Source organism: Theropithecus gelada, chromosome 9, assembly GCF_003255815.1.
Source record: "Theropithecus gelada isolate Dixy chromosome 9, Tgel_1.0, whole genome shotgun sequence".
Taxonomy (NCBI): Eukaryota; Metazoa; Chordata; class Mammalia; order Primates; family Cercopithecidae; genus Theropithecus; species Theropithecus gelada.
The window spans coordinates 123,265,051-123,288,188 of record NC_037677.1 but is presented as its reverse complement, the minus strand read 5'-3'; positions in this window follow the sequence as shown (position 1 = coordinate 123,288,188).

Genomic DNA, 23,138 nt, shown 5'->3' with positions numbered 1-23,138 from the left:
ATCTTATTTATTTTTAATAATTTGTCTTTCTCATACATGAAGTTAAGGCTAAAAATTTCCCTGTAACTATTGTTTTAGCTTCATCCCACAAGATTTTATCTGTTTTATCTGTATCATCATTTAGTTAAAAATATTTCATTTTATTTAGAGTTTCTCTTATGACTCATGGATTCTTTATTCTGAATGATTTCAATTTTTTGAGATGTGACAAGGCTTACTTTATAACCTAGAATATGGTCCATTTTGTTAAACATTTCTTCTATGTTTGAAAAAAATACCATCTGTATCTGAAATTGTTGAGGATGGTGTTTCATATATGTCAATTCAGCCAAATTGGTTAATTTTGTTAGTCACATTTTATGTATTTATAGTATATTTTTTGGTCTTTTTTTCCCTCTGTAAACTATTGAGAGAATTGTGTTAAAATCTCCCACTATAATTTTGTATTTATCTACTTCTCTTTTAGTTTTGTATATATTTTTGCTTTATATGTTTTGAAGGTATGTTATTAGGTGTATATATATTTAGAACTGTGATAGTTATATCATTATGAAATGTCCCTCTTTATCTGCAGACTTCATGCCTTAAAATCTACTTTGATATTGTAGTATAACTACATTATCCATCTTAGTTCATGCTATGCATAATACCTTAGACTGAGTAATCAATAGAAATTAATTGCTTACAGTTCAGAATTCTGGGAAATCCAAGACCAAGGCCCCAGCATATTTGGTGTCTGGTGATGCTTGCTCCCTGTTTCAAAGATGGCATCTTTTTTTTCTGTCTCCTCACATGGCAGAGGGGGCAAACAATCTCACTTAGGCTTTGTCATAAGATTACTAATCCCATTCATGAAGGTGGAGCCCTCATAACCTAATTACTGCTGGAAGGCCCTACTCTTAATCCCATCACTTTGGAATTAGATTTCAACATGATTTCTGGGGGACACAAACATTCAGTCCATAGCACTATCTTTCTTCTGGTTATTATTTGCATCAGTCTTTTTTCTTTTCTTTTTCTTTTTCTTTCAATCTCCTATGTGCTTAGATTTTGCATGTGACTCATGTAAGCAGCATAAAGTTATTTTAAAAAATTCAATTAGGCAATTTTGGTCTTTTGATTGACATACTTCATTTACATTGAATTTAATTATGGATATATTTGGGTTTCTATAATTTTATGTTTTAGAATAACATAAATATAACCCACCTATTTTATATTTCTTTTTCTCACATTTTTGGCTTCTTTTAGATCAACAAGTTACATTTTATAATTTTATTTTTATTCTCTTCACTTGTTAATTGCACATTATTTTATTATTGTTTTAGTAGATAACCTAGAGATTACAACATGAATATTGTCTTATTCCAGCCTAAAATGAATTTTTACTTTCATCATTTCTCTAATAGTACTAGAACCTTAGAACATTTTAATTCCTCTTACTCCTTGCATCTTTTGCGTTAGTGTGGTCATGCAAAACTACAAATATATTTATTATATACATATTAGAAAACCACAGGACATTAATTGTTTTGTACAAATCCATTTTCTCTTTCGCTCTCTTTTTTTTTTTTTTTTTTTTTTTTTTTTTTTGAGACAGAGTGTCACTCACTCCATTACCCAGGCTGGAATGTAGTGGTGCAATCTTGGCTCACCTCAACCTCTGCCATCCTGGTTTAAGCAGTTGTTGTACCTCAGCCTCCTGACTAGCTGGAATTACAGGCATACATCTATCACACCTGTCTAATTTTTGTATTTTCAGTAGTGATGGGGTTTCACCATGTTGGCCAGGCTGGTTTTGAACTCCTGGCCTCAAGTGATTCACCTGCCTCAGCCTCCCAAAGCTCTGGGATTACAGAGTCAATTGATTTTCAATTAATATTCTTTTATTGAATGTTAATTCAATAATTATATTATGAATTACAAATATAAATATAATTTGTATTGACATTTTCCACCGAACCTTACTTTTCATTGCAATTCCATGTTTCTCTCTGGGATAATTTTCCTTTGACCTGAAGAAATCTTTTAAATATTTAAGTGAACTTTGCAGCTAATTTTCCCAGGTTTTATTGATATGAAAAAGTCTTTATTTCACCTTTATCTCTGAAGAATGTTTTCTCCTTGAGTTTAAAATTCTAGGTTAGCAGTATTTTCCTGAAGAACACTAAAGTTTTTTTTTCTATTGGCTCTAGTATTCATGTTTTCTGTGGACAAGTCAATTGTTAATTATTCTGTTGGTCTTTTGAAGGCAAATTGGTTTTCCTCCTCAACTGATTGTAAGATTTTCTCTATAGCTTTAATTTTCATTAATGTTACTGTGATACTTTGTTATGTTTTTCTTTATATTTCTGTAGAACATCTTGTATATGTCTGCTGACATCTTTTATCAGTTTTAGAAAATTCTCTGCCATTATTTGTTGAAATATTGCTTCTGTCCATTTTTTTTCCCTCTCCTTTCAGACCACCAATTTCCATTCTTTTTTCCTTTCCATACTTCCGTTTGGATATTTTCTATTGATCTATCTTTCAGTGCAGGTCAACAGTCCTGTATTCTGCCATATTAAATCTGTGGTTAAATCCAACTAATGAGTTCCGAATTTTAAACATTATCTTATTATTTAAAGAACATGGCTGGCACTTTGGGAGACTGAGGTGAGGCTGGCAGTCAGGAGATTGAGACCATCCCTGCTAACACAGTGAAACCCTGTCTCTACTAAAAATACAAAAAAAAAATTAGCTGGACGTGATGGCATGTGCCAGTAGTCCCAGTTAGTCAGGAGGCTGACGCAGGAGAATTGCTTGAACCTGGGGGGCAGAGGTTGCAGTGAACCAAGATTGCACCAGTGCACTCCAGCCTGGGTGACAGAGCAAGACTCCGTCTCAAAAAAAAAAAAAAAAAATCATTGATTTTTATTTTTTAGATTGTGGTTCTATGTTAAAATTGTTTATCTCATATCTGTTCATTTTTATTATAAAATTAATGTTATTAATTAACTATAATGTTAATCATAATTATTTTATACCATTTGCCAACTAATTTTAATATCTGGATCCTGTGGGTATGTTTGTATTGTTGAGGGCTTTTTCTCTTGGTTTTTAGTCATTTGGTTATTTCTTTTGGTATACCTAGTAATTACTGAATGTAGATACCCCAAATGGTTTTGTCCTCCTCTAGACAGGATTTAACTCTTCTCTGATGGGAATATAGAGCCATATCTGATTACTCCAATGCAATCAGTGAGTTGATGGTGGTTTGTAGTCCTAGTAGGCTGTGGTAAGGCTCAGTCTACTTTGATTAATCTCTGACTCTTCAAGATTTTTTTTTTAATTTCCTCTAAGATCCAATTAAATTTTGTAAGTCCCCTTTTCTTGGAAGGCCCCAGAATGCAAACTTTTGTCTCATGAGACTGCATTTTTCAAGTTCCCACCTATACTTTTTAGCTTACATTTTGTGTAGCCCCAGAATTCAGCCATTGTTGAGAGGGAACAGGTCCATTTTCTTGAGTACTCCCAAATGTCCAACAGAACTCTGGGCTGGATTTTATATCCCTCTGTAGTGGCCTTTCATCTAGTTTTTCACTGAACTTTACATAAGATTATTAGCCTCCTTTCTATACCCAGAACTGGAAGAGCTGCCAGAGTAACAGCAGCCAGTGGCAGCCAGCTTATTTCTCTAAAGTTCTTTCTTTCCTGGAATCTTAGCCCTCTAATTCCTTAGAAGTTCCCTACTGCTTCCAAATAGGTGATGTGATGGGCATGAGAATGAACCTCACAAACATCCAATTACTGGGAGCATAATTGATCAAGATTGCTAGTCGCCGGGTTCTGAAATCTATCACTGCCTTTGTGCCGAGGCCATACCTTCAATGGGTTTCTCTTAGTCAGTGACTGATGGTCCCAGGTCTATAAGGTCAACCCAGTTCTGGGAGACACAGGACTTCTCTACCAGCTGACTTAGATTTGGGGCCTCCCTGATGGTTTTGCCTGGACTTCCTTAGGCTGTACCACAGCCTAGGACATCTCCTCCTTTCCTATTCTCCTTCACTTGCCATTAGACTCTTGGATCATGCTCCAATGACTCTTCCTTTTACCAGCTGCCTTTGTCAGGCTGCCTCTGTTTTCTTTCACAAGGCATTTTCCCCAATAAAATCACTGAAGTACCATCATATCTTGATGTCTGCTTCTTGGAGGATTTGCTTTAACATAGGCTACTTATGTGTTTTGTCAGCCATTGTAGCTGTTCTACATAGAAACCGCCAGCTACCTCAGCCCATTTGGATGCGAATGTCTCAATAAACTTTTGAATTATTAATCTATTCTTTTATTCCCAATATTTTTGACTCCCCTGTTAGTTTAGCCAAAATGCAAAGAAAATGGGGAGTCAATTTTAATCTTTTATTTCAAAAGTTGAGGTAAATATATAAGATAAATAGGATGCATGAAGAGGACCAAAAGGGCCAATTTTCTTGTTCTGGACAAGAAAAAGTCTTTCACTGGGCACTAGCTGGGGAGAATCAGAGGGAGAAACACAGAGTTTGATACTAGTGTGGAACGGTGAAGTGGGGTGTGTTCCTTGTCTTCCCTCCCCACCCTGAGCAGCTCATAAGTACCACTGGAGTGAAAGGGGAGTGGGGATGATGCAGCCACCAGAGAAGCCTGAGTCGCACTGCTTTGCTGGGCCCAGGGAAGCAGCAAAGCCCTAGTCCCCCATCTATGAATGGTGCAGGGGCCGGAGGGTAGATGGGGTGCAGTGGCTGGAGGGTAGATGGGGTACAGTGTGAGTCTAGGCAGAGTAGATCTGAGAATGCCCCACAGGGATTCATTTGCGAAGCCCCAGAGCACTGGAAAAAAATCCCCCAAACCTCTAGAGTCCCTGAAAGATTAAGTTGCCAGATAAAAGCCAGGGTGTCCTGTATTCTTATTTGTTAAGTCTGGCAAACCTGCTGAGAGAGGGATGGAGATGGAGATGGAGATGGCTACTGATTGAAGAGTGCTGGAGGCTGGGGTGAGAAGGCATCACGTTGACCTTGTTGAATCTTACTGGCAGCCCAGATGCCCCTGAGGATGTCTCATCAATGCCAGCAGAAATCAATGCCCATGATCGGTGACTAGAGGCAATGAGGACACCATAAAAGTTGTCAGTAGGACAAATGACATCAAGGACCCCCTCCCCTCCCTCCTTCTTTGCTTGACCCAATATAAACCCTCCTCCCTGAATTTAGATGCTACTCTGAGGAGAAAGGGCAGGGAGGGGTCCTTGAATCAACTGGGCTTAACCTGAACTCTCTAAAGTTACATTCATGCCACTGGTGGATGAAGCTTAAGATAGAAATTAAGTTCAAGTAAGAAAGAATAAGTTATGTTTTCACAGGCCTGCACTTCTGTTTTGAGAAATTGGCATCTGGAGTCTTGGGGTTTATTTAATTTTTCATGAGAAGGATTATGGATTATTCAGTAGATGATAATCTCTGTTAGGGTAAGGTCATCGTTATTGCCTCTCTACCTCCAGTTTGTAGCTCAGTGTCTGCACATGTAGGTGCTTTGTCTCTCCAAAATTTCTTCTATATTTATTTTACTGCCTGTCTGTACCTGCTCCCTACTGAATGTGAGCTCCCCGAGGGCAGGAACCTGCTCTGCCTCCTGCTTAGCTAGGCCTGTAGAACTTTGCCGATCTTTCTTTAGCTACCAAGTCTGATCATTCCACATAGAGCATTAGAGCCAACGCTTTGAACTGGAGTCACACATTCGGGCTCCATGTTTGCTCTGTAACCATCTTATCGTTGGAAAATCTTGTCCCCTCTTCAGAAGCCCTGGCTTTGTTCACCTCAGCAATTGTGGGTGGGGTGTTTCCTGTGTGCCAGGCAGTGCCTGGGTATGGGGAAAACAAAGAGGAGTCCATCTTTATCTCAAAAGGGCTTCCTCTCACCAGGAACCTGACAGGTCGGTGCCGACAAGACAGCACAGTAAACACTGTAACAGGATGTGTTCGTGCTACAGGAGGGAGCTGCCCGTTGTGCCAGGGAAAGCGAGGCAGGCTTCCTGGAGGAAAGCTATGTGACCTGGGCCTCGGTATTTGAGTAGAATTCCCCAGCTGCACTGGGGGGTGATGGGTGGGGGGAGATGGAGAACCAGAGGAGGGAACAGCATGTGCCAGGCCACAGAAGCATGCTTGTTTTGGGAGCGGCGAGCAATTCAGAGCGACTGGAGCCTCTGGCTCAAGGATGGAGATTTAAGTTACCTAATATCCAGGGTGAATTTCTCATTTGTGTTTTGAAGTCTTAGATAAAGGTTCTTATCTTTCATTTCTTTCCCTAATTAAATAATTACAGCATTATTGCTGCTTTCTTTATTTTAACTTGATTGAAGCCTCTGTAGATTCATAATAATCTCAAATTTTCTAAAGATAATTTATCTACCCTGTGCAGAGAGCATCTGTGTTGGGAAGCACTAGAGGTCAGGACCTGCCCTAAACAGGAAAGGCAGAAGTTGCCTGTGACCTTCGGAAGCTCTGTTAATGCTTTGAGGCCATGCGGATCCCAATGCACTGGAACAGTCGCTCATAATGGCATCTCAGAACCCCTGAGAGCAGCAAATGCTTCTGAGGGCAGCAGGAAGTCTCCAGAACGCTGGGAAATTCCTGTCTGATCTTAGAAGCAAGGCCCTTCACTCTGGCTCTCCATAGCCCCTAGGTGAGGAGACAGGTTCTCCAGGACACACAAGGGGCTGGGGCCTAGCAGAGAGCTTGGAGAAGGGAAGCCCCATAGAGGACACAGCAGCCTCTAGGGCCAGGTCCTGCAGGACAGTGGAACGTTGGCCTTTCAGGGAAGCCTGCTGGGGTCAAGGGAGAGTGCCCACTTCATCCTCCTTTTCTCTTGCCCCCATCCCCTGCTTGCCCTGTGTACTGGGCACATGGGGCTGAACTCAGGCTGTCTGGGGTTGAGTCCCGGCTCTACCACTCATGACCCACATAACTCTGAGAAAATTTTTGAACAGCCCTGGGCCTCAGTTTCCCTACCTGTAGAGTAGAGATTGTATCTGAATGAGTCAGCAGCACTCCATCAGGATCTGAGTCCCTGTGCCATTTGGCCATTTGTTCCTTTGAGAGGTTGCCCCTCTTCCTGTTTCTACCCTCTGTGCTCTAAAACAAAGGCATGGGTGGGAAAACAGGAGCAGAGGTGCTGAGAAGATGAGAATATTCTTCTGGCTTCTGCACATGCTTCTCAGACAGTTCTCTGTTCGAAGACTGGCTGAGACTGGACAGCCAGTGAGAAGGGACAGACCTCTTGTCCAGAAGATGTTTGCGCCCAGAGCTGTACTCTGCTTGGTCCGAGTACACCAGGGACCCTGTTCCTTGACACTCCCCATCTGGCACTCTGTAGCCTCCAAATCTCCTGGAAGATGTTGAGGCTCTCGGGCCCCTGGGCCTCTACACCTGCCAAAGTCTCCCCACCTAATCCCCCCACAGCCTTTTCCACACCTCCTACCTGCATTTCCATGTCCCAGTCTGGTTAACTCCAATATTTCTTTTCCATTTTTGATACTATTGCCTCCAGGAAGTCTTCTTGGCTGACACCTCCCCATATTCAAGCTATGAATCCCTTTTCTGTTGGCATGGGGGTATCTGGTCTTCCCTGCTGATGCTTTTAACACAGAGATCATCAGAATTGGCTCCTTTTTTGTTTCTCTCTTTAAATTGTAAGCTCTGGCCAGAAGAGTTTTTTTTTTTTTTTCTTTTTCTGTTTGTTTGTTTTGTTTTGTTTTGCTTTGTTTTTTTGAGACGGAGTCTTACTCTTTTGCCCAGGGTGGAGTGCAGTGGCACCATCTCAGCTCACTGCAATTTCCACCTCACAGGTTCAAGCAATTCTCCTGCCTACAGCTTCCCGAGTAGGTGGGATTACAGGCGTGAGCAACCACGCCCAGCCATTTTTTCTTATTGTGGTAAAATACACATAACATAAATGTTACCACTTTAGTCATTTAAAAGTATACAGTTCAGCAGCACTGAGCACGTTCACAATATTGTCCAACCATCACCTCTATATAGTTGCAGAACGTTCTCAGCACCCAAAACATAACCCTGTACTTCTTAGCAGTCACCCTCTCCCAACCCCCATAGTCTTCTCCCCAGCCTCTGGCAATACCAATCTACTTTCTGTTTCAATGGATTTGCCTGTTCTGAATATTACGTATACATGGAATCAGACAATATGAGGTCTTTGGTATCTGGCTTCTTTCACTTGGCTTGTTATGAAGCTTCATCCATGGTGCAGCCTGTGTCAGGACTTCATTCTTTTCTATGGCCAAAGAATATCCCATGATATGTCTGTTCCACCTTTGATTTATCTATTCTGTTGATGGGCATCTAGGCTGACTGTTGTGAATAATACAGCTATCAACATTCATGTACACGTTTTTATTTGCATACCTATTTTCAATTTTTTTGAGTATATACCTAGAAATTGAACTGTTGGGTCCCATGGTAATTCTTCCTATGTTTAACTTGCCAAGGAACCACCAAAATGTTTTCCGTGGCAGCTGCACCATTTTCCATTCCTACCAGCAACGTGTGCAGGTTCTGCTTTCTTCATATCCTTGTCAACACTTGTTATTTTCTTTTCTAACAAAAACAAAACGATAACCATCCTAATTGGCAGATGGGACTCATTTTTGTCTTCCCAGTTTTATTCCCAGGTTCCAGGACAGCATCTGGTGGGAAGTAGGAGCTCAGGAAGAACCTGCTTACGGGATGAATTCCCCCCACCTGGTCCAAGAGAGGCCACCTCCTGCTCTATCAGACTTTCTGAGTTTCTTTGGGTGACACTGAAGAGGGTGGACTCCTTCTCTCCTTATCCCCACAGAGTTCCAAAAGCCCACTCTGGTTCCCATGGGCAGGGACTGTTCCTACTGTGTTCTACCTCCTGGGCGTCTTCTTCCCGTGTCACCTCCTGCTGTCGCCAAATGGCAGCGACCACATGGAATCTAAACCTGGGAAATGTTATTGGGTTTCCAACCTGCCTGCAGCCTTGGTAAGCTCTGGCTGAAGGCACAACAAGAATTACAATCTGCTTTTTATTTTTTTCCACAATTCTCTTATTGCCACCCGTTGTCACTCTGGCTCTCTGGGTGCTTTTTATCCTCTTAAAATGCTGCTCACAAGAGGCAAGTCATTGCCTTCGAGGGCTGCTCTTTCATGTTAAATCATCCAAAAGCAGCTTGAATATTGATAGCCATTGTTGTAGAAGCCTAGAACAGGACACAGTTGGTTTTTTTTTTCTTGCCTGTTTTGGAGACAGCCCTCCCTGGGAAGCCCTTACTTGGCAAACACACGTCAGGCTCCTGCCCATGGTGCCTCCTCTTGGGATCAGGTCACAGACCCTGCATTGCACTGGTTCAGGTGTTTGCAAGCAACAGAAACTGACATCAGCTGGCGTGAAATAAAGGAATTTGCTAGGAGGGGGTGGGGCAGCACATGTAGGGATGGAAAGCTGAAAACCTTGAGCTCAGAGGGGGTGCTCTGCCCAGCTGGGAGCAGGAGGGAATGGTGGCCTCTGCAGGGCACCAGCCTGGGAGAAAGCAATGCCAGCTGGCTGAGTAGAAAGGCCGGGGGCTTTGGCTGGTGATCCCACCACCACTACACCCTGTGTTGGAGGGCTAAGTGCCAAAGGCCAAGTGTGGCCGCTGTTTCAGAAGAAGGGTAGCAGAGGCAGGCAAGTAGGTAGGTGCACATGCTGTCTTCTATGAATTTCAGGAGGGAGTCAGGATTCCTTGGCATTTAGGTCTCCGGAATGAATTCTATTAAGATCCAGCAAGAAAGGATTTAAGAATCATGGTTCAGTGTTTCTCTAAATGTGCTCCATGGATGCACGTTGCATTGGCTTCTCATGGGAAGCTTGTGGAAAATGCAGATTCCTGGGCCTCGCCCCATTCCTTAGAATCAGAATCTCTGGGATGTTGGCGGAGGAGCTCAGAATCTGTATTTTAGCGTATTTCCTTGGTGATCTGTCTGTGAAATGAGTTGTGGCCCCAGTTTGCCCTTCAAGCCTCTTAATTTCAAAGCAATGTGTTGGCTGCTCTCTGCTTCCATGAACTTCACATTCCAGGACTCTCCAAGTGTGTAGCAAACTGCATCCAATGATGAGGAGTGTTGAAGCCTGGAAGATGTATTGGGAAAGGAGAGGGTCTAAAAAGGGAAGAGGCACTTCTGCAAGCAATAGGGCAGGTCTTTATGGTGGCAAAAACATTTCTCTCCATTGGTGGCAAAAGCTGAAATGTTTCACTTTTGGACTTTGGTAAAAATGGAGACTTGTTTAGTAGGCAATAAATAATAATACATATCATTTATTGAGTGCTCAATCCTGGCATTTTATTCTGGCAACTCTGAAACATAGATGCTTCCTCCTACCACCCCTGGGTTTATAGGGCAAGAAGCAAAGGCACAGAGACATCCAGGAACTTGCCCACAGCTGGCAGTGGCAGAGCTGGAGGGAGTCCAGGTGATCTGGTGGCAGGCCCGCCTCCTGACCCCGTGCTGCCTCCAATTTGTTGACACAATTTTTACAGATGGTGAAAGATCTGCCAATGTGGGTACTGTGGGTGTGTTCTTGTGTTTTCGTTCAATTCCATTCCGTCCTATTAGGCCAGCATGCATAAAGAGTCTAGAAAGAGCCACACACTGGGGAATACAAAGGGGATCAAGACACTGTCCTTGCCTTCAAAGAGTTGGTTCTGTGGAGAGCTACAGAAAAACCCATAATGCTGATAGAACAGTATAACACTTGGGTGCTCTCAGCCAGGGGCTCTTTCTGCATAGCCTGGAGTGGTGGGTGAAACAGGAAAGGAATCAAGGAGGGCTCCAAGGTGGAGGTGACCATCAACCTGGACCTTAATTGATGAATAGGTGATTAGCAGCTAGACAGATTAGAATAAGAGTGGGGAGGAAAAACTAGACATGGCAGGCCTAGTGGCCCAGTGGGCATTGAATGGGACAAGATGGAGAACAGTGGGGTAGCAAGGGAATCAGATATGGGGGAATGGCTGGAGATGAAGTGGGAAAGTTAGGCAGGTTACAAAAAGTCCTGGGTGCATTCCTACTCTTTGTTCATTATCTCGTGTATTATTTTCTATGACTGCTGTAACCGATTACCACAATTTAGTGGCTTAAGCAATACAATTTTATGATCTACGATTCTGGCCGTCAGAAGTCTGAGATGGGTTTCCTGGGGTGGAGATCAAGGTGTTGGCAGGGCGGAGTTCCTTCTGGAGGCTCGAGGGGAGAATCTCTTTTCCTGCCTTAACCGGCTTCTAGAGGCTGCTGACTTCCTCGGCAGGGGGCCCCCTCTATCCTCTTCAATGCCACAACTTTGAGTTCCTTTTGGGTTGAGTCCTTTTCACATTGCCTCTCTCTGATTCTTTCTTCTACTTCTAAGGACCCTTAAGAGTACATTGGGCCACCGAAATAATGCAGGATAGTTTCCCTATTTTAAGTTCAGCTGATTAGTAACATTAATTCGTCTGCAACTTCAGTTCCCCTTTGCCATGTCACATAGGATATCCACAGGTTCTGGGGATTAGGATATGAGCATCTTTGGGGGCCATCATTCTGCCCCTGCATCCTCTAATCACTGAAGGCTTTTAAAATATGGAGCAACAGAGTCAGATCAGAGTTTCTGAAAGATGATCTTGGGAGCAGGTTTACCAACAGAACCACAGAACTCCTTTTTCTGCCCCTCATGGTAGACAAGACATCATTCATTTTTCTATATTCGTATTTTAATGTCACTTTATGACATTTATAGAGAAATGTGGAATGGCAAATTTAGAGGTTCACATTTTGATGTTTATTCAACTGTGTTTTCTCTACATTTTATTCATATCTTGCCTCAGCCCACAGAGAGTTTGATGTAACTTCCAAAAATGCAAGAAATGCATGATGCAGGAACAGTAGTTGAGGAAAACAAGAAAAGGGAAATTTTAAGTAGGAAAAAAAAAATGAAGTTATAGAGGGCTAGTTCACTGCTAATGGAAGCGAGATTCGTTAATGTGGTTCCAAACTTCCTAGCTCACAAAGCAGAGAGGGAAAAAGACGGTACGATAAATACAGGTGTACAGGTGAGTTGTTTAGGAGATGCCTAGCCTTCTCTGTGGCTGACACCTGAGAAGAATTTCTGCTTCAGATGCTCACAAAGCAACAGTGTTGGCTGTTGCATACTTTGTCCTTGAAAGCAGCTCTACTGGAGACAGTAATGACCTTGTAAAAAGCCAGTCTCTCACAGTGTCCTTCAATGCTAGCAGATGACCCAATACCAAAGCACATTTCACTGAAAGATCCTACAAAGCGGGTGGGTGGAGTTGGGGGGTAGTGGAAATTTTGGTTATTTATTGCCCCAAACTTAGTGGCCTAGTACAACTAGCCCAATTTATGATCTCTCCCAATTCTGTGGGTTGGACTGGGCTCAGCCAGGCAGTGGCGAGGTGGTGTCATCCATGGGCTCAACTGGATGTGGAGCATGCAGCATGGCTCCCTCCCACGCTGCTATCAGCTGTGGGCTGGGGTTCCATGCTTTGATTCTCATCACACAGCAGCAGGGTTCCAAGAGGACCATCCTAAGGGTGACGGGACAGGTGTAGCCTCTGAGCCTCTGAGGCTCAGCCTCAGAAATTATACATCACTTCCACTACATTCCATTGGTAGGAACACATTGTGAGGTTAGTCCAAATTCAAGAGAACGGTGAAATGGCGTTGTTGTCTGTGGTAAATACCCCAGATTCATTGCCTCACGCCATGAAAAGTAGGATGTGGACACACAAAGAGGGAGGCTCGGAGTAGAAGTTTAATAGGCAAAAAAGAGAAGAGCAGAGCTCTCTGTAGAAGAAAGGGGTCCTGGAAAAATGGGTTGCTGCTTCCATGGTGAAATACAGCGAGTTTTATAGATGAGCTTGAGGAAGAGGTGTCTGATTTACATAGGGCACGTAAGATTGGTTGGACCAGGTGTTCCATTTTCATAAGGTGCAAAAAATTGGTTAGAACTAGGTGTGTCATTTGCATAGTGTGCGAAAATCTGGCTACCCCACCCTAATCTTTTATTGTGCACTTGGATTCTCTACCTGCTGGTGCCATGTTGCCTGTTCCTTTACAAATGGTTACAAAGAAAAGGGAAGATGGAGCCTCCATGTTGAACACACCTGGCCCTCAGGTAGCCCTTTTCTATTGGCACGGCTGCCAGCATTCACCTGTGCAAACTTCCAGCTTGTTTGTCTACGTCTGCAGCTTGATTTTTCAGGCTGCTCTTCGTTAGAAAAGAAATGATTTTGGGGGCTGCTTTTCGTTAAAAGGGAAATTCCACCAAGGACTCTGTTGCCCTTAGTATCTGCCTAAATAATTACTTTATAGCTCCTGTATCAATGGGAAATTGACTCCACCTCTTGACAGGAGAAATAGGTGGCTGCTGTTAATCCATCACAGGGGACAGGACAATGGTCAGGTGTGCAGCTCCCTGACAAGCTGGCATGATCCAGGGGTGAAATTGGGAAAAGCTTGAGAACTGGATAGGCAGCCTTGGCATATCTTTTCAGCAATCCCCATAAGCATCAGCCACTGCAAATGGTCCTCTTGATAAAGATCAGTGAGTGGAGAGGGCAAGGTTTGTTTCCCGCCCAGGATATGGAGGATATTATTTTATATTGCAAATTAAGGGAAGAGTTGTATATTTCAAGAGCCAAGTGAAGAAGAGTTTTCTTCTATCCTGTATTTTTGTTTTCTTCAGTAACGAATTTCAGTTTAGTGGGCCATAGGATGTTCCCAATCTAACAAAACTGGCTCTGGTTAATCATGGACTTGCCAAGGGATATCTGTGGTGGTTCTGCATGGGGTTAACTTGGCTAAATTGAAGTTATGTTTTTTAGACTCTTCCTTCTTGTATGGCCCCGAATGAAAGTTGGCGAAGAGATATCTGTGTGAGATCTGAAGGTTATAATGAGAAGTCTATCTCCCTGTTTTGATGTTTGACTGCTGACAGCTCTAAGCCTCGTTCCTCCCTCTTCTTTTTGATCCCCGGCTCCCCATAGCTGGACAAGCTGATGGAAAAGCCCACTTCTCTTTTCCTTTAGTGCTGGCAGGAGATTCAAACCATACAAGCCTTTGCCTGTACTAAGGAACCCTCTGCTGGTCCCACCCCCTAACCACATATAACCCCTGATCAGGAAAAGCGTTCCCCGATCTCTGAAGCCATGTCAGGCCTGCTGGGGAGGCGGGCCTGCTCCCCCGCAGAGAGCTCAATTATATGAGTAATAAATTTTTTCATACCAGCTTGTTGTATGTGCATCATCAGTGTCCACAATGGAACCAAGCTTTGAGTGGGGGGGTCTGTCTGTCTGGGCAGGGAGCTGTGGCAGAGATGGAAATGAAGCTGCCAGTAGGACTCTGTGAAGACTGTTCTGGTTAGAGGCTGTGAGGTTCCAGCAGAGTTCAGCTGACTTCTGCCCTTCTCTGCTCTATATCAAGCTCTTGACCGGTGGCCCTACTGATGGACGCAAACTCAGTGCAAAGGCTGCAGCTTTCCGTGACCTTCTCTACACACTCTGGAGTTTTTCTTAGAAGCTGGGGAATGACTCTTCTCTGATCTACTAACTTCCCCTCGGAACTTTACTTCTTCAGCTTTTCTTACAATTGTGTAAAGCCTCATCCTATAAATCCCTTAATCCAAAATACTCAAAGTTTTCTGCTCCTTTGATTAAACCTTGACTGATAAAATAACTCTTCAGGCATTACTTTTTTTTTTTTTTTTGAGACAGAGTCTCGCTCTGTCACCCAGGCTGGAGTGCAACGGCACGATCTCGGCTCACTGCAACCTCCTCCTCCTGGGTTCAAGCAATTCTCCTGCCTCAACCTCCCAAGTAGCTGGGACTACAGGTGCCTGCCACCATGCCAGGCTGATTTTTGTATTTTTAGTAGAGATGGGGTTTCACTGTGTTGGAGAGACTGGTCTTGAATTCCTGACCTCAAATAATCCACTTGTCTTGGCCTCCCAAAGTGCTAGGATTACAGATGTGAGCCACCGCACCCAGCCTCAGACACTACTTTTAAGATCGGCTACAGACGGCATCAGTGTGTGCTTGATGGAACTGAATTGGAGTCCAGAGAGGTAAAGTAAGAAGTCCTGGACCACATGGAGAACATTGGCCAGTAAACTCTAGGTCTCCTGACTCAGTTTTCTTCCACACAACACTGGGTGTCTCGTGGGTGCCTCGTGTGTGCTGGGTGCTGTGGGAGGATTTATGTAGGATTCCAAAGGGAAGACACATTCTCTGATTTCAAAAAGCTCACCCCTCTGTTGCATTGTTGCCTGTGGTTAGTAGATTAAAATGACAACTATTACTGCACACATGCATGCACACCCACACGCACACATAGACACCACTTCTCAGTTTACTAACATTTGTCACACCGGGTATCTCAGTATGTCACAGGCTAAGTGACCAGAGAATGGATAATTGTTATTATGGCAGACCAGGAAGTGGTACATTCTTATTCAGTGGGTTAATGTGCAGGGGTTTGGAAGGGAATGTTAGTGTGTGACCTGCCTTTAATTATTCACCTGGGCTTATGCACTGGGTGTATCATAACCAGTTAGTATTCTGTTCCCTAGATCACCCTGAGTAACCAGTCATGTGCGGGGTACCATGTTTCACGGGTGGAAGTGAGCTTAGAGCAATGATCCCCAACCTTTTTGGTGCCAGGGACTGGTTTCATGGAAGACAGTTTTTCCATAGACTCGGGTCAGGTGGATGGTTTGGGGATGATTCAAATGCATTACATTTATTGTGTACTTTATTTCTATCATTATTACATTGTAATATATAACGAAATAATTCTACAACTCATCATAATCTAGAATCAGTGGAAACCCTGAGCTTGTTTTCCTGCAACTAGATGGTCCCACCTCAAGGTGATGGGAGACAGTGACAGATCATCAGGCCTTAGATTCTCGTAAGGAGAAGGCAGTCTAGATCCCCTGCCTGCTCAGTTCACAGTAGGGTTTGTGCTTCTATGAGAATCTAATGCCACTGCTGGTTTGACAGGAAGCAGAGTTCAGGTGGTAATGTGAGCGATGCGGAGTGACTGTAAATACAGATGAAGCTTTGTTCGCTTGCTCACCACTCACCTTCTGCTGTGCGGCCTGGTTCCTAATGGGCCACAGACTGGTACTGCTCCGTGGCCGGGGGGTTAGGGACTCGTGGCTTAGAGGATGAGACTGGCAGGCTGAATCATGTTTTCGAGGGAAGCTCTTGTTCCTTCCAGCGATGACAAGTTCTCTTGTAACTCTTTAGTTTGAATAATTTCAGACTTTAAAGTAGCAGAAAACAATACAAAAATTATCCAATATCTCCTTATCCAGATTCACCAATTGTTTACATTTTATTCTCATTTGATTTATCGTTACCTATCTATTGACAATATTTTTCTGAGCCATATGAAAGTAAGTTGGAGACATCACTCCCTTTTACCCCTAAATTCTTCAGTGTGTATTTTCTAAGAGCAAGACATTCTCTTACATCATTACAGTACTATTAACAAATTCAGGACATTTGCCATTGATAAAATACTACTATCTAAACCCTAGTCCATATTTATCACTCCTACAATGTCCTTTATAGTTTTTTTTCCCCAAGGCCTGGACCCAATTCTGGACCACTCTTGCATTCAGTTTTCATGTCTCTTTAGTCTCCCTTAATCTGAAGCTGTCTCTTGTCCTTTTTATCATTTCCTTGACCTTGGACATTTTAAAGTTATTTTTTGGACTTTCTCAGTGGAGGTTTGTTTGATGTTTTCCCACGTTCAGATTCAGATTCAGCAGTTTTAGCAGAAATACACAAGAAACAGTACTCTGTCTTTCACAGCACATAATATCAGAAGGCACGTGACATTTGTTTGTCTCAATACGTGCGACGTTAAGTTTGATCACTTGGCAAAGGTAGAATCTGCCAACTTTCTCTATGTAAACTTACCATTTTCCTTTGAAATTAACAGGCAATGTAAAGGGATGTGCCTTGAGATTATGTAAATATCATGTACCACCTCCAACTTTTATCCACTAGTTTTAGCACTCATTGATGATTTTCTAACTCCCCTAAGGCCTTTATATTTATTAGTTGGCATTTGGCAGAAGGGAAAACTTTTCTTTTTTTCCTTGCTTACTGTATGTATTCATCTACTTGTTTATGGACTCATGTATTCTTACTTTATTTGATTAGTTACTAACCATTACTAATATTATTTTTAGTGCTCAAATTGTCACAGACTTAGTCATTGAAAGCTTTGTGTGGCTCCTATGTTCTCTTGATATGTCCCTATCATTCTTTGAGCAATTTCTTGCTTTCTGGCACAATATGATGCCACAGTCTTATTTTATATTTTACTTGTCCCATCCGTGAGATCAGTCTAGGATTCTTTGTTCTTTTTAGTGAAGAATGGTATTTAGAAGCCAAAATCTAAACAGCAGATATGCTCACTGCTACTGGTGTGTCACTGATTCTAGATCTTCTCAGTGGACAGAGCTAAGAAATGCATGCATGCGTATACATAAACATACAAGTACATATACTTCAAGCACATATGTATGCCAATATGTTTATTTTTATAGTTATTCTGTGTATGTGTATACATGTATTTGTGTATAGACAAACACACATGTGTGCACACACACAAAAAAACATGAAAATACATGCATATATGCATGAGTGCATAATGACTACTCCAATTCCAATCTAGCACCATAGGGTACATTCTGATTTTGTCCCTTTCCCTGTCTGTAACCTTTTTTCCAATGGTTAGATGCCTGGCACTGTGTGACCTCTGGCATCTTGTTCATCTCCTGGCTCTTTGCTAAATTTCGCAGCCTTATTCTGTGTATGCTGAGTCCAGCTGTTGCTAAAGAACCAGAGGTGAGCTCCCACTTCCTCTCTCCTTGCATGTTCCCCACAATTTCCAATTGTCTTGGCAACCCCAAACTTCTTAGCCCTGCAGGATCATCAGTCTGGGTTTGGACTTCACTTCCCATACTGAACTCTGGAAATTGCTCCTAGAAAATGTGCAGCTTACCTGGTATGTTTCTTGTCTCTCATGGGTTACTCTCCTGCATTGCCTCTCGTCTACTGTCTCAAAACAGTTGCCACATACATATTGCTCAGTTTCATGGCTAGCTGTTATCTTAGTCTATAGCAAAACTGCTATAATAAAATACTGTAAATGGCATGGCTTAAACAATATAAATTTATTTCTTGCAGCTCTGGAAGCTAGAAAGTCTAAGATCAAGATATTAGCAAGATAGGTTTTGTTTTTCAGCCTCTTTTCTTGACTTGTAGGTGGTGACCTCTTGTTTGTGTATGTGTGTGGAAGGGAGCAAGCCCTGTGGTATCTGTTCTTCTAAGGGCACTTATCCTATCCATCAGGGCCCCACCCTCATGAACTCATCTAATGCTAATCGTCTCCCAAAGGTCTCATCTCCAAATACCATCAGATTGGCGATTAGGGCTTCAACCTATGAGTTTTGAGGTTGGGACACAAATGTTTAGTCCATAACAGCTATTTATAGCAAGGAGGTACATCTAACACCAGTTACTCTGTCATGGCTAGACTTGGTAGTCTCTGCTTAGTTTTTATTTTACTCCAAAACACTGTATTTAAATTGTAGTGTTGGCTGGGTGCGGTGGCTCACGACTGTAATCCCAGCACTTTGGGAGGCCAAGGTGGGTGGATCACAAGGTCAGGAGATCAAGGCCATCCTGGCTAACACGGTGAAACCCCGTCTCTACTAAAAATACAAAAAAATTAGCTGGGCATGGTGACAGGTGCCTGTAGTCCCAGCTACTTGGGAGGCTGAGGCAGGAGAATGGCATGAACTCAGGAGGCGGAGCTTGCAGTGAGCTAAGATTGCGCCAATACACTCCAGCCTGGGCAACAGAGTGAGACTGTGTCTCAAAAAAAACCGAAAAACAACAACAAAAAGAAAAACAGAGAAAAGTTGTGTTGGGTCCTTTGAGTTTCAGTCACATCTACAGCCTAGTAAAAGTGCTGGTGGGAAAGATATAACACAGCATAATTTGAGACTTCAAGGTAAGAGAAAAACCAATTTTGTATTCCAGAAAATAGAATAAACTCATTTCTTTTAGCATCTTGTTGAGCCTTCAGGCATTGATATTTATACGTTTTATCAATTCGTGATATCGCTTGGAGAAGAACTTCATTAGCAATCCCAAATCATCTGTGGCCTTCTCATATGATGTGTTTCCGTGTATCTTGGACACTGAGATTTCTGTATTTGTATGTGTGTTTGCTATAGTTCATTTTTTTCTGATTTATAAAAATACTACATATCACTTTTTGCAAATTTTGCAAAATTTTATGAAAGACTAAAGAAGAAACTTAAGTCATTGGTAATATCATTTAAAGCTAACTACTGATAGCCCTTTGAATTTCCCTATGTGTTTAAAACAAGCATGGCTTGCTTTCAAAAAAGTCGATTATTTTAACATCTCAATATACACATGTATTGTCGAAGATGAGAGTGGAAAGAACCTTGAAAGAGATCTCAGCCGGCAATTTTGTAGCTGGGTAAACTGAGGTTCAGCAAGCACACCTGGTCAGGAATGCCTAGATCTCTGCTTTATATCTGTATTTCACACATTGTGCCACTTCTGGAACACCTCTTCAATATTATCAGAGTCATAGATCACTAGTCCTTTTTCCTAATAAACGAGCATCTTACCACTAAAATTCAAACATTTGCCCTTGTGCTGCCCCCAGTGCTATTGCTATCAGTCACCTCACCTTGTGCGTGATGTTACTTTGTAACAATAGTAAGTACATTGCCCAATATACAGAGCAAGGCAATACACCAAGACACCGGGTTGCAGTAGAGAAAAAGGTTCAATCTGTGAACCCCGAATATCTGAGACCGTCTCAGTTAATTTGGAAAGTTTATGTTGCCAAGGTTTAGGACACACGCCCATGACACAGCCTCGGAAGGGCCTGACGACATGTGCCCAAGGTGGTCAGAACATAGTTTTGTTTATACATTTTAGGGAGACATGAGACATCAATCATCACATGTAAGATGAACATTGGTTCAGTCTGGAAAGGTGGGATGACTGGAAGCGGGATGACTGGAAGTGGGGAAGGGGCTTCCAGGTCATAGGTAGATAAGAGAGGAAGGGCTGCATTCTTTTGAGTTTCTGATTAGCCTCCCCAAAGGAGATGATCAGAAATACATTTATTTCAGTGTGAGAGGGGTGACTTTGAATAGAATAGGAGGCAGGTCTGCCCTAAGCAGTTCTCAGCTTGACTTTTCCCTTTAGCTTAGTGATTTTGGGACCACAAGATGTATTTTTTTTTCCCCCACAAATCATAGGACCACCAAACAAGGAGAGAGGAGGAAACCTCAAATCTGTCTCCTTGAGGAGGCATGTAAACCAGAGCAACTCCATCTTAAATAGGAGCTGGGTAAAATGAAGCTGAGGCCTGCATTCCCAGATGGTGAAGGCATTCTAAGTCACAGGATGAGACAGGAGGTCTGCACAAGATACAGGTCATAGAGACCTCGCTGATAAAACAGGTTGCAGCAAAGAAGCCTGCTAAAACCCACCAAAACCAAGATGGCGATGAGAGTGACCTCTGGTCATCCTCTGCTACCCTCCCCACCAAATGCCACGGCAACATCAGGAAGTTACCCCATATCATCTAAAAGAGGAGGCATGAATTATCCACTCCTGGTTTAACATATCAAGAAATAATCATAAAAATGGACAACCAACAGCCCTCGGGGCTGCTTTCTCTATGGAGTAGCTATTCTTTTATTCCTTTACTTTCCTAATAAACTTGCTTTTACTTTACTCTGTGGACTCACCCTGAATTCTTTCTTGCGAGAGATCCAAGAGCTCTCTCTTGGGGTCTGGATCAGGACCCCTTTCCTGTAATACCTGGATCTCTCCCTGAGAGCAGTGGGTCTCAAAGTGAGGTTCCTGGACCAGCAGCACGAGAGGCATCAGAGAACTTTCAGAAATGCAACTTATGGCTGGGCACGGTGGCTCACGCCTATAATCCCAGCACTTCGGGAGGCCCAGGTGGGTGGATCACCTGAGGTCGGGAGTTTGAGACTAGTCTGGCCAACACAGTGAAACCCTGTCTTTACTAAAAATACAAAAATTAGCCGAGCGTGCTGGTACGTGCCTATAGTCCCAGCTACTCAGGAGGCTGAGGGAGGAGAATCGCTTGAATCCGGGAGGCAGAAGTTGCCGTGAGCCGAGATTGCACCACTGTACTCCAGCCTGAGTGACAGAGCAAGACTCTGTCTCAAAAAAAAAAAAAAAAAAAGAAAAAAAGAGAAATGCAACTTATTAGGCTCCACCCTCACCTACAGAGTGGAAAACCTGGGGTGGACCAGCAGGCTGAGCTGTGGCCAGTCGGTCAGGGATTCTGATGCAAGCTATTGAGAACCAGGTCTTTGTTTTAGAGGTCCTGATAGAATTGTTCAGGGGTGTGGCCTGAGCTTTGGTAGTTGCTGCTAAAGCTTTTCAGGTGATTCTAATGTGTAGCCCAGCCTGAGAATTATTGCTCTCGAGCCACCTGCAGCTGGCAGGGCTTGCATCTCCAGCAAACTGGCCTCCTGCAGGCTGCTCTTCATCTGAATAATGGCTTTTTCTATTGTTTATGGCAGATTTCTCTTCATCTTTCTAATCTGTGTTATAAAAGAGTAGAAATGTAATTTCCCTGGTTAGCTTATATTTTACATGAAAAATGGCTAGTTTGAATCAGACAAAAGGGAAGATATCTTTCAAAGGGTAATGACCCCTGTTCAGTCAAGTTGCAGCTTTCTTTTTTTCATTGCAAGGAGAGTGAACAATTCATTTCTCCTAAATTGGTTTTCTTCCGGGTATCTCCCCCAACAAAGGAGCATGCGTATGAAAACAGCCTGGTGGGTGACACAGAAGCAGTCAGCCAGGTCTCGAGACCCTCCAGATCACTTTTTTCTCGGTATGATTGAGAATCAGGGCATTTGCACAGCTTTACAGGAGATTCAGAATTCAAAAAGAAATTCTAGGGAGGCAGAGACTTCCAGCAATGTACCCACCATGTGTGAGGTGCAGCACCATTTTGCATCTGAAACATTTCATGACCTACTGGTTGGTCTAAGGCAGGCTTCCTCAGTGTCAGCACTATTGATGTGTGGGACTGGATATTATTTGTGGCGGGGGGCCATCCTGGGCATCGTAAGATATGAGCTGCATCCTGGCCTGTAGCCACCAGAGGCTACATTTGTGCCTCCCAGTTGTGACAACCATACATCCCTCCAGACATTGTCAAATGGGGGGCGGGGAAAAGGGGTGGCAAAATTGTCTCCAGTTGTAAACTGCTGGCCTCAGGTGACAGAGGTTGTGTCTGCACCAACTTGCTCTCACTGTCCCTGGATCAGTGGGCATCTGGACTGGCTGTGGGCCTCCGTGCTCCTCAGACACTGGGCATCTGGACTGGCTGTGGGCCTCCGTGCTGGGTGTGGAGTCAGGTGTCTTTAAGAACAGAAGCAGTGGGTCTGGGGATAGGGTGGGGTGGAGCATGCCTCTGGAAAGATCCTACCATAACTAAATACCACCCCAGCAGGTACAGTGGCCTGGCTGGCAAGTTTCTTGGCTTCTCTGGCCTCCTGCCTGCTGGGCCTGCTGGCTCTGCCCTCACAGCGGTCCCTAGGTTCTGGTTTCTAAACCCAATCTTGCTCCTACTCTGCATCCCTGCCTGTTTGACCTTGTATCTGGTCACAGCAGCTCCCCACTTTTGGCATCAGAGCTGGCAGCTCCTGGGCACTCTGCCCTGCTAAACCACTGGAACCAGGTGACCTCTGACTGTGAAGGACAGCCAGATCATCTCAACACACTGAGTGGACTTGGATCCTCAGGCTTCAGACGCTGCCTCTTGAGACAGGACTCTGGCGTTGCTAGTTGGAAAGTGTACTGGCAGCCCAGGGTTTGTTCCTGATCCTCGGATTTGTTCCTGTTTGTGTAGTACTAAAGTCATTGAAACTAGCTGACTGTAGTACAGTGATTTTTTAAATGTCTCCTTATCACATTTTTACATGTGTTTATTGCTT